Source organism: Salmo salar, chromosome ssa23, assembly GCF_905237065.1.
Source record: "Salmo salar chromosome ssa23, Ssal_v3.1, whole genome shotgun sequence".
NCBI classification, from domain to species: Eukaryota; Metazoa; Chordata; class Actinopteri; order Salmoniformes; family Salmonidae; genus Salmo; species Salmo salar.
In genome coordinates, this window is record NC_059464.1 from 13,318,909 (window position 1) to 13,329,059 (window position 10,151).

Sequence of the window (10,151 nt, forward strand, 5' to 3'; positions counted from 1 at the left end):
TAGCTGATGTTTTGGCGGTGTTGGAGGTTTAACTGTGTTGGAGCTGTCAAATCAGCTGCTCTTGATCATTGTCAGGAAGCCACATCCGTCCCACTCATGGTAGAAGTTCAGAACAAGAAAGTGTAGGCTATATAGAAATAATTACGTTCAAATTGAAAATCATTCTACCAGCTTATTCGAGGTATAAATGACATCTCACATTCCAGTATTCAAACTTTTAAACAAGACTCCATGCAGCCAATGACAATGACTGCAATGTCCATTTGTGGATTTGACAGCTCTAACGTAGTTTCACCTCTGACACCTCCAACACTGCCAAAACACTCGCTATGCGGATCTCGGCTAAAGTGGATCTGATTGACTAGAACCCTAAGTCATTGGTAAGTTGTTATTGGGAGACAGCTCCCATTTTACCTGTGAACCTACATTGTCCAGCAGACTAATGACAATTATCGCCTTCACTCTCAGGACTGTTTATCCTTGACGGTGCGTCGGTGCCTAAGGCCTGTACAGAGTTATGTAAAAAAGTGTTCTAGTTCTCTGTCCCCTCTTCTTGGAATGAGCTACAAAAGGATTTCAAACTACATGCGTTCGTTTCCAAAAATGCTAGGGTAAAATCTGTTGATTCAGGGGGCTGTCATTGTTTTTGACCCCTAGTTCAACCACTCCTCCCAAAACCAATGTGCCTGTTCAATGTGTATACTGTTTTAAAACTGTAGTGCTTTGTGTTTTATGTTGTAAATGAAACTTGAAACTTTGTGTGCTACATTTTCGGCCAGGTCTCGCTTGCAAAATGTGTTATCTCAAGTAGACCAACCTGGTAAAATAAAGGGGATAAAAGACAACTAAAAGATAGGGTTAGGGTTGAACTGGGATGTGGACATGAAGCTAGGATTGGGGTTAGGGTTGTGGCTAGGTTTAGTTTTAGGGTTAGGGTCGAACCACAGCCCTATACTACAAATCTTAGCAAGGTAACTTTGGTCTAGGATTAGGTGTAGGGTTGTGGTTGAGGCTTAGGGTTGAACCACAGCCCTATAATATGAATGAGGTTTGAGGAGTTAGCGAGGTAGCTTTGGTCAACTCTGTCTTCAACTCTCGATAACCAGAGACATGAAAATGACTCACCTTTTAACCAGGTACATTTCTATGGCAGTGAATCGTTCAGAACTAACCTGGTCCAGGGCAGGCTAACTCAGGGCTAACTCCAGTTATCCTGAGAAGTGTCTGAGCCGTGAGTTGAGGACCGATGAAATCAGATTCCCTCCCTTTGGCAAAGACTGCGTCATCATCCCTTTCATTTTAGGAAGACCACAGATTCGATATTTAACTAATCAAAGATTTTTTTGTGTTAACAAATGTTGTATTATTAAAATAGCCACCATGTTACATATTTAGTAATGACAGGATGCATTTGAAATGTCACCCACGGTAAAACTTTTGTATGATTTGACACAATCATTTTATTAATCGAATAAAGGTGTTTGTGCGTTGTAAGCACACCAAAGATGACATTAACGATACGTAATAAAATAAAGACTGCATTTCTAATAGCCTATTTCACATCATAGCCTGCTAAATTTGGAAGATAACTTTTATTTCATGTTGATTTGGGGAAAAAAATAAAAAGGTGGCATTGACTTGCCCATGGATTTATGTTTCAATGAAGAGTTCGGCGTTCAGCTAGCCACGTGCGACATGCACACGCAGTTACAAGCCTGGTAGAGTTAGCGGCAGGTTTAAGGTTGAACCTGGATGTGCACAAGAAGCTAGGGTTAGAGTTAGGGTTAGGGTTGTGTCAATGTATTACATTGACACAAAAATACGTAACATTTACAACTGTGGGATGTCATATTCGCATCCAAAAAGTGCCTGTAGATCTGTATTCTGTGCTTACAGAATTGTTTGACTTTTTTTTCTCCGCCTGTCGATGTATTACAATACACAAATGTGGCTTCAGATGATAGTCGACTATGTCCATTCATTGGGATAATATTTGTCATGTGTCTCATTCAGCCATTTCTTGGGAGAAAGCTTTCTAGCTAGAATAATAAAGAATAACTTTGTGAACCGTGAGTGTAACGTTTATTTATTCAACAAATTATGTTAAAATGCTCAACAAATGACTTTTTTATGAATGTTTAATTGTTTAATCGGCCAGGTCTGGTGCTACCTTTGCTATATCTCAGTTCACTGGTCACAATAGCAGCACCCACCCGCAGCACGCGCTCCAGCAGGTATATTTCACTGATCACCCCCAAAGCCAATTCCCCCTTTGGCCGCCTTTCCTTCCAGTTCTCTTCTGCCAATGACTGGAATGAACTGCAGAAATCGCTGAAGCTGGAGACTCTTTTCTCCCTCACTAACTTCAAGCACCCCAGTATCTCTACTTGTACATTCATCTTCTGCACATATATCACTCCAGTGTTTAATTGCTATATCGTAATTACCTCGCCACTATGGCCTATTTTATTGCCTTACCTCCCTTAACTTACCTCATTTGCACACACTGTATATATACTTTTCTTCTACTGTATCACTGACTGCTTTGCTTTATCTTGGCCAGGTCGCAGATGTAAATGAGAACTTGTTTTCAACTAGCCTACCTGATTAAATAAAGGTGAAATATAATAAAAAATAAAAATTCAACTATTGGGGCATGCAATGCCGAGTGTGTGCTAGCTAACATTGGACACTACTGATAGAAGGCAGAACCTCGCAGTTTTAAAATCCTGAATTGGTGGTCTGGCTAGCCAACTAATGAGAAATGTTGCAAGAGTGTTTTCTTTCAGGGACTTAACAGGGCAATTGATGCTTTGGCAGGACAAATCACTCTTTACCGACTAATATGGAAAATACCCAAAAGGTGAAAATGTAGGCTTGTTTGCTAGCTAGCCAAGTCATTCTCTCCCTCTCCCTCCCCTCCCGGAGGACCTGAGCCCTGGGAGCATGCCTCAGAACTAGCTGGCCTGCTGACTCCATGCTGTCCACAGTCCAACTGGTCATGCTGCTGCTCCAGTTTCAACTGTTCTGCCTGCGGCTATGGAGCACTGACCTGTTCACTGGACGTGCTACCTTGTCCAGGACCTGCTGTTTTCTACTCTCACTCTCTACCGCACCTGCTGTCTCAATTTCTGAATGCTCGGCTATGAAAAGCCAACTGATATTTACTCCTGAGGTGCTGACCTGTTGCACCCTCTACAACCACTGTAATCATTATTATTTGATCATGCTGGTCATCCATGAATGTTTGAACATCTTGGCTATGTACTGCTATAATCTCTACCCGGCACAGCCAGAAGAGGACTGGCCACCCCTCAGAGCCTAGTTCCTCTCTAGGTTTCTTCCTAGGTTCCTGCCTTTCTAGGGAGTTTTTCCAAGCCCCCGTGCTTCTACATCTGCATTGCTTGTGTTTGAGGTTTTAGGCTGGGTTTCTGTATAACACTTTGTGACATCAGCTGATGTAAAAAGGGCTTTAAAAATACATTTGATTTGATTTGTTGTGCATCTAAATTACATTTAATAATATGTTGTTTCCTAGTCAATACATGCATTCCGTGTCTGATTACTGTCAGTTCAATCCATCTATGTATTGTGTTGAACCATTGGATTGAGGGGCTGGGCAATGTTACCAGTTAAATAAAAGGCAAAGCTATTCTACTCTACTCTACTTTACTTTTAACCTGACAGGAACCTGAAGAAATCTGGCTTGGCCCCTATGGCTCCCGTTCTCCGTGGCTGATGTGAGTAAGTCATTTAAGCATGTTAACCCCCAGACAGCATCCCTTGCCACGTCCTCAGAGCATGCGCAGACCAGCTGGATGGAGTGTTTACGGACATATTCAATCTCTCCCTATCCGAGTCTGCTGTCCACACTTGCTTCAAGATGTTCACCATTGTTCCTGTACCCAAGAATGCAAAGGTAACTTAACCAAATGACTATTGCACCGTAGCACTCACTTATGTCATCATGAAGTGCTTTGAGAGGCTAGTTAAGGATCATATCACCTCCACCTTACCTGACCCCCTAGACCCACCTCAATTTGCATACCGCCCCAATAGATCCACAGACAATGCAATCGCTATCACACTGCACACTGCCCTATCCCATCAAGACAAGAAGAATACCTATGTAAGAATGCTGTTCATTGAATACAGCTCAGCCTTCAAAACCATAGTACCCTTAAATCTCAGCATTAAGCTCCGGGCCCTGGGTCTGAACCCCGCCCTATGAACTGGGTCCCGGACTTCCTGACGGGCCACCCCAAGGTGGTGAAGGTTGTAAACAACACTTCCACTATGCTGATCCTCAACACAGGGGCCCCACAAGGGTGCATGCTCAGCCCCCTCCTGTATTCCCTGTTCACACATGACTGAGTGGCCATGCATGCATGCCTCCAACTCAATCATCAAGTTTGCAAACAACACAACAGTAGTAGGCCTGATTACCAACAATGATGAGACAGACTACAGGGAGGAGGTGAAGGCCCTGGTGGAGTGGTGCCAAGAAAATAACCTCTACCTCAACGGCAACAAAACAAAGGAGCTGATCGTGGACTTCAGGAGACAGCAGAGGGAGCACGGCCCCATTCACATCGAGAAGACCGCAGTGGAGAAGGTGAAAAGCTTAAAGTTCCTTGGCATACATATCACTGACAATCTGAAATGGTCCAACCACACAGACAGTGTGGTGAAGAAGGCGCAAATGCGCCACTTCAAACTCAGGAGGCTGAAGAAATGCTGCTTGGCCCCTAAGACCCAAACAAACCTTTACAGATCCACCATTGAGAGCAGCCTGTCATGCTGTATCAAATGGAATCTCCAGAGGGTGGTGCGGTCTGCCCAACACATCACAGGGGGCACACTGCCTGCCCTCCAGGACATCTATAGCACCCGATGACACATAAAGGCCAAAAAGATTATGAAGGACATCAACCACCCGAGCCACGGCCTGTTCACCCCGCTATCATCCAGAAGGCGAGGTCAGTACAGCTGCATCAAAGCAGGGATCGATAGACTGAAAAACAGCTTCTATCTCAAGGCCATCAGATTGTTAAATATCCATCACTAGCCGGCTACCACCCAGTTACTCAACACTGTGCCTTATTTTTATATATTTTTATTTCACCTTAATTTAACCAGGTAGACAAGTTGAGAACAAGTGCCAATTACAACTGCGACCTGGCCAAGATAAATATATATACATTGTGTGCAAATGTAGTAAGATCAGGGAGGTATAAGGCAATAAATAGGCCATAGAGGCAAAAATAATTACAATTTAGCATTAACACTGGAGCAATAGATGTGCAGATGATGATGTGCATGTAGAGATACTGGGGTGCAAAAGAATAACAATATGGGGATGAGGTAGTTGGCAGGGCTATTTACAGATTCGTTCCAGTCATTGGCAGCAGAGAACTGTAAGGAAAGACAGCCAAAGAGGTGTTGGCTTTGGGGATGACCAGTGAAATATACCTGCTGGAGCGTGTGCTAAGGGTGGATGTTGCTATGGTGATCAGTGACCTGAGATAAGGCGGGGCTATACCTAGCAAAGACATATAGATGACCTGGAGCCAGTGGGTTTGGTGACGGACATGTAGCGAGGGCCAGCCAATGAGCGCATACAGGTCGCAGTGGTGGGTAGTATATGGAGATTTAGTGACAAAACGGATGGCACTGTGATAGACTACATACAATTTGTTGAGTAGAGTGTTGGAGGCTATTTTGTAAATGACATCGCCGAAGTCAAGGATTGGTAGGATAGTCAGTTTTACGAGGGTATGTTTGGCAGCATGAGTGAAGGAGGCGAAATAGGAAGCCAATTCTAGATTTAATTTTGGATTGGAGATGCTTAATGTGAGTCTGGAAGGAGAGTTTACAGTCTAACCAGACATCTAGGTATTTGTAGTTGTCCACATAAGTCAGAACCATCCAGAGTAGTGATACTAGTCAGGCGGGCGGGTGCGGGCAACGATCGGTTGAAGAGCATGCATTTAGTCTTACTAGCATTTAAGAGCAGTTGGAGGCCATGGAAGGAGTGTTGTGTGGCATTGAAGCTTGTTTGGAGGTTTGTTAACACAGTGTCCAAAGAAGGGCCAGATGTATACAGAAGGGTGTCGTCTGCGTAGAGGTGGATCAGAAAATAACCAGCAGCAAGAGCGACATCATTGATGTATACAGAGAAAAGAGTTGGCCAGAGAATTGAACCCTGTGGCACCCCCATGGAGACTGCCAGAGGTCATGCACTTCGATTTGACACACTGAACTCTATCTGAGAAGTAGTTGGTGAACCAGGCGAGTCAGTCATTTGAGAAACCAAGGCTATTGAGTCTGCCGATAAGAATGAGATGATTGACAGAGTCGAAAGCCTTGGCCAGGTCGATAAAGACGGCTGCACAGTACTGTCTTTTATCAATGGAGGTTATGATATTGTTTAGGACCTTGAGCATGGCTGAGGTGCACCCATGACCAGCTCAGAAACCAGATTGCATAGCGGAGAAGGTACGGTGGGAGAATGGTCGGTGATCTGTTTGTTAACTTCGCTTTCGAAGATTTTAGAAAGGCAGGGCAGGATGGATATAGGTCTGTAACAGTTTGGGTCTAGAGTGGCTCCCACTTTGAAGAGGGGGGTGACTGCAGCAGCTTTCCAATCTTTATGGATCTCAGACGATACGAAAGAGAGGGTCAAAAGGCTAGTAATAGGGTTTACAACAATTGTGGCGGATAATTTTAGAAATAGAGGGTCCAGATTGTCTAGCTCAGCTGATTTGTAGGGGGTCCAGATTTTGCAGCTCTTTCAGAACATCAGCTATCTGGATTTGGGTGAAGGAGAAGTGGGGGGGCTTGGGCAGGTTGCTGTGGGGGGTGCAGAGCTGTTGGCTGGGGGAGGGGTAGCCAGGTGGAAAGCATGGCCAGCCGTAGAAAAACGTTTATTGAAATTCTCGATTATCATTGGTGACAGTGTTTCCTAGCCTCAGTGCAGTGGGCAGCTGGGAGGAGGTGCTCTTGTTCTCCATGGACTTTACAGTGTCCCAAAACATTTTGGAATTAGTGCTACAGGATGCAAATTTCTGTTTGAAAAAGTTAACCTTTGCTTTCATAACTGACTGTGTATATTGGTTCCCGACTTCCCTGAAAAGCTGCATATCGCAGGGGATATTCGATGCTAATGTAATACACGACAGGTTGTTTTTGTGCTGGTCAAGGGCAGTCAAGTAAAGAGTGAACCAGGGGATATATCTGTTCTTAGTTCAACAATTTTTGAACGGGGCATGCTTTTTTAAGATGGTGAAGGAATCACTTTTAAAGAACATCCAGACATCCTCTACTGACGAGATGAGGTCAATATCCTTCCAGGATACCCGGGACAGGTCGATTAGAAAGGGCTGCTCACTGAAGTATTTTAGGGAGCGTTTGACAGTGATGAGGGGTGGTTGTTTGACCGCAGACCCATTACTAATGCAGGCAATGAGGCAGTGATTGCTGAGATCCTGGTTGAAGATAGCAAAGGTGTATTTGGAGGGCAAGTTGGTCAGGAGGATATCTATGAGGGTGCCCATGTTTACGGATTTAGGGTTGTACCTGGTAGGTTCCTTGATAATTTATGTGAGATTGAGGGCATCTATCTTAGATTGTAGGATGGCCAGGGTGTTAAGCATATCCTAGTTTAGGTCACCTAACAGTAGGAACTCTGAAGATGGGCGGCAATCAATTCACATAAGGTGTCCAGGGCACAGCTGGGGGCTGAGGGGGGTCTTTAACCTCTCTGGGGTATGTGGACCTGCGGGACACACAGCCAACAGCCAGTGAAATAGCAGGGCGCCAAATTCAAAACAACAAAAATCTCACAATTCACATTTCTCAAACATACAACTATTATATCCCATTTTAAAGCTACACTTCTCGTTAATCCAACCACAGTGTCTGAGTTCAAAAAGGCTTTACAGCGAAAGCATAACATTAGATTATGTTAGGACAGCACCTAACAAGAAAAACCACACAGCCATTTTCCAAGCAAGGAGAAGTATCACAAAAACCAGAAATACAGCTAAAAATAATCACTAACCTTTGATGATCTTCATCAGATGGCACTCATAGGACTTCATGTTACACAATACGTGTATGTTTTGCTCGATAAAGTTCATATTTATATCCAAAAACCCTATTTTACATTGGCGTGCAATGTTCAGAAATGTTTTGCCTCCCAAAACTTCCGGTGAATGAGCACATCAATTTACAGAAATACTCATCATAAATGTTGATAAAATCTTAAACTGTTATTCAAAGAATTATAGATACACTTTTCTTTAATGCAACCGCTGTGTCAGATTTAAAAATTATTTACAGCGAAACACACTTTGCAGTAATCTGAGTACAGCGTTCAGACACAAAACCAAACCCGCCATTTTGTGGAGTCAACAAAACTCAGAAATAACATTATAAATATTCACTTACCTTTGATGATCTTCATCAGAATGCTCTCCCAGGAATCCCAGGTCCACAATAAATGTTTGTTTTGTTCGATAAAGTCCATAATTTATGTCTAAATACCTCCTTTTGTTCGTGCGTTCAGTCCACTACTCCAAATACAGGAAGCGCACGCAAATGTCATGACGGAAAGTCAAAAAAAGTTCTATTTACGTTCGTAGAAATATGTCAAACGATGTATAGCATCAATCTTTAGGACGTTTTTAACATAAATCTTCAGTAATATTCCAACCGGACAATTCCAATGTCTTCTGAAAAGAAAAGGAACACAGCTAACTCTCACGTGAGCACGCGCCTCTGAGCTAATGTCATTTTCTCAGTCATCAACTTCCAGGCCCTCTTGTTCGCTCCATATTCACAGTAGAAGCATGAAACAACGTTCTAAAAAGACTGTTGACATCTAGTGGAAGCCTTAGGAAGTGCAAAATGAACTCTAAGTCACTGTATGCTGGAAAGGGAATCACTTGAAAAACTACAACCCTCAGATTTCCACACTTCCTGGTTGGATTTTTCTCAGGTTTTTGCCTGCCATATGAGTTCTGTTACATTCACAGACATCATTCAAACAGTTTTAGAAATGTCAGAGTGATTTCTATCCAAATCTACTAATAACATGCATATCTTACCTTCTGAGCCTGAGTAGCAGGCAGTTTAATAATTTGGGCACGCCTTTCATCCGGACGTCAAAATACTGCCCCCTACCCTAGAGAAGATAATAAGCAGCAACAGTGAGAGACTTCTTTCTGTAAAGGTGGATTTTTAAAAGTAGAAGCTCGAACTGTTTGGGCACAGACCTGGATAGTAAGACAGAACTCTGCAGGCTATCTCTACAGTAGATTTCAACTCTGCCCCCTTTGGCAGTTCTATCTTGACGGAAAATGTTGTAATTGGGAATGGAGATTTCAGAATTTTTGGTGGCCTTCCTAAGCCAGGATTCAGACAAGGCTAGGACATCATGGTTGGCGGAGTGTGCTAAAGCAGTGAATAAAACAAACTTAGGGAGGAGGCTTCTGATGTTAACATGCATGAAACCAAGGCTTTTACAGTACAGAAGTAAAAAAATGAGAGCGCCTGGGGGATAGGTGTAGAACTGGGGGCTACAGGGCCTGGGTTAACATCTACATCACTGTAACGCTCGTCGTTAGAGGGAGAAGTGTACCAAGGCACAGCGTGGTAAGTGTTCATGAGACTTTATTCAAGAAACACTCAAACAAGAATAACCAAAAGAAACAAAACGAAAGCGAACAGTTCTGTCAGGCTCAGAATGCTAAACAGAAAACAACCTCCCACAAACACAGGTGGAAAACAGGCTGCCTAAGTATGATTCCCAATCAGAGACAACGATAGACAGCTGCCTCTGATTGGGAACCACACTGGCCCAAAAACAAAGAAACAGAAAACAGACTTCCCCACCCGAGTCACACCCTGACCTAACCAAACATAGAGAATAATAAGGATCTCTACGGTCAGGGCGTGACAATCACCAGAGGAACAGAGGAGTAGGATAAGGATAAGGCTAAAGGCTATAAGAACTGGTATTCTAGTGCGTTGGGAACAGAGAATAAAAGGAGCAGATTTCTAGGCATGGTAGAATAGATTCAGGGCATAATGTACAGACAAGGGTATGGTAGGATGTGAGTACAGTGGAGGTAAACCTAGGCATTGAG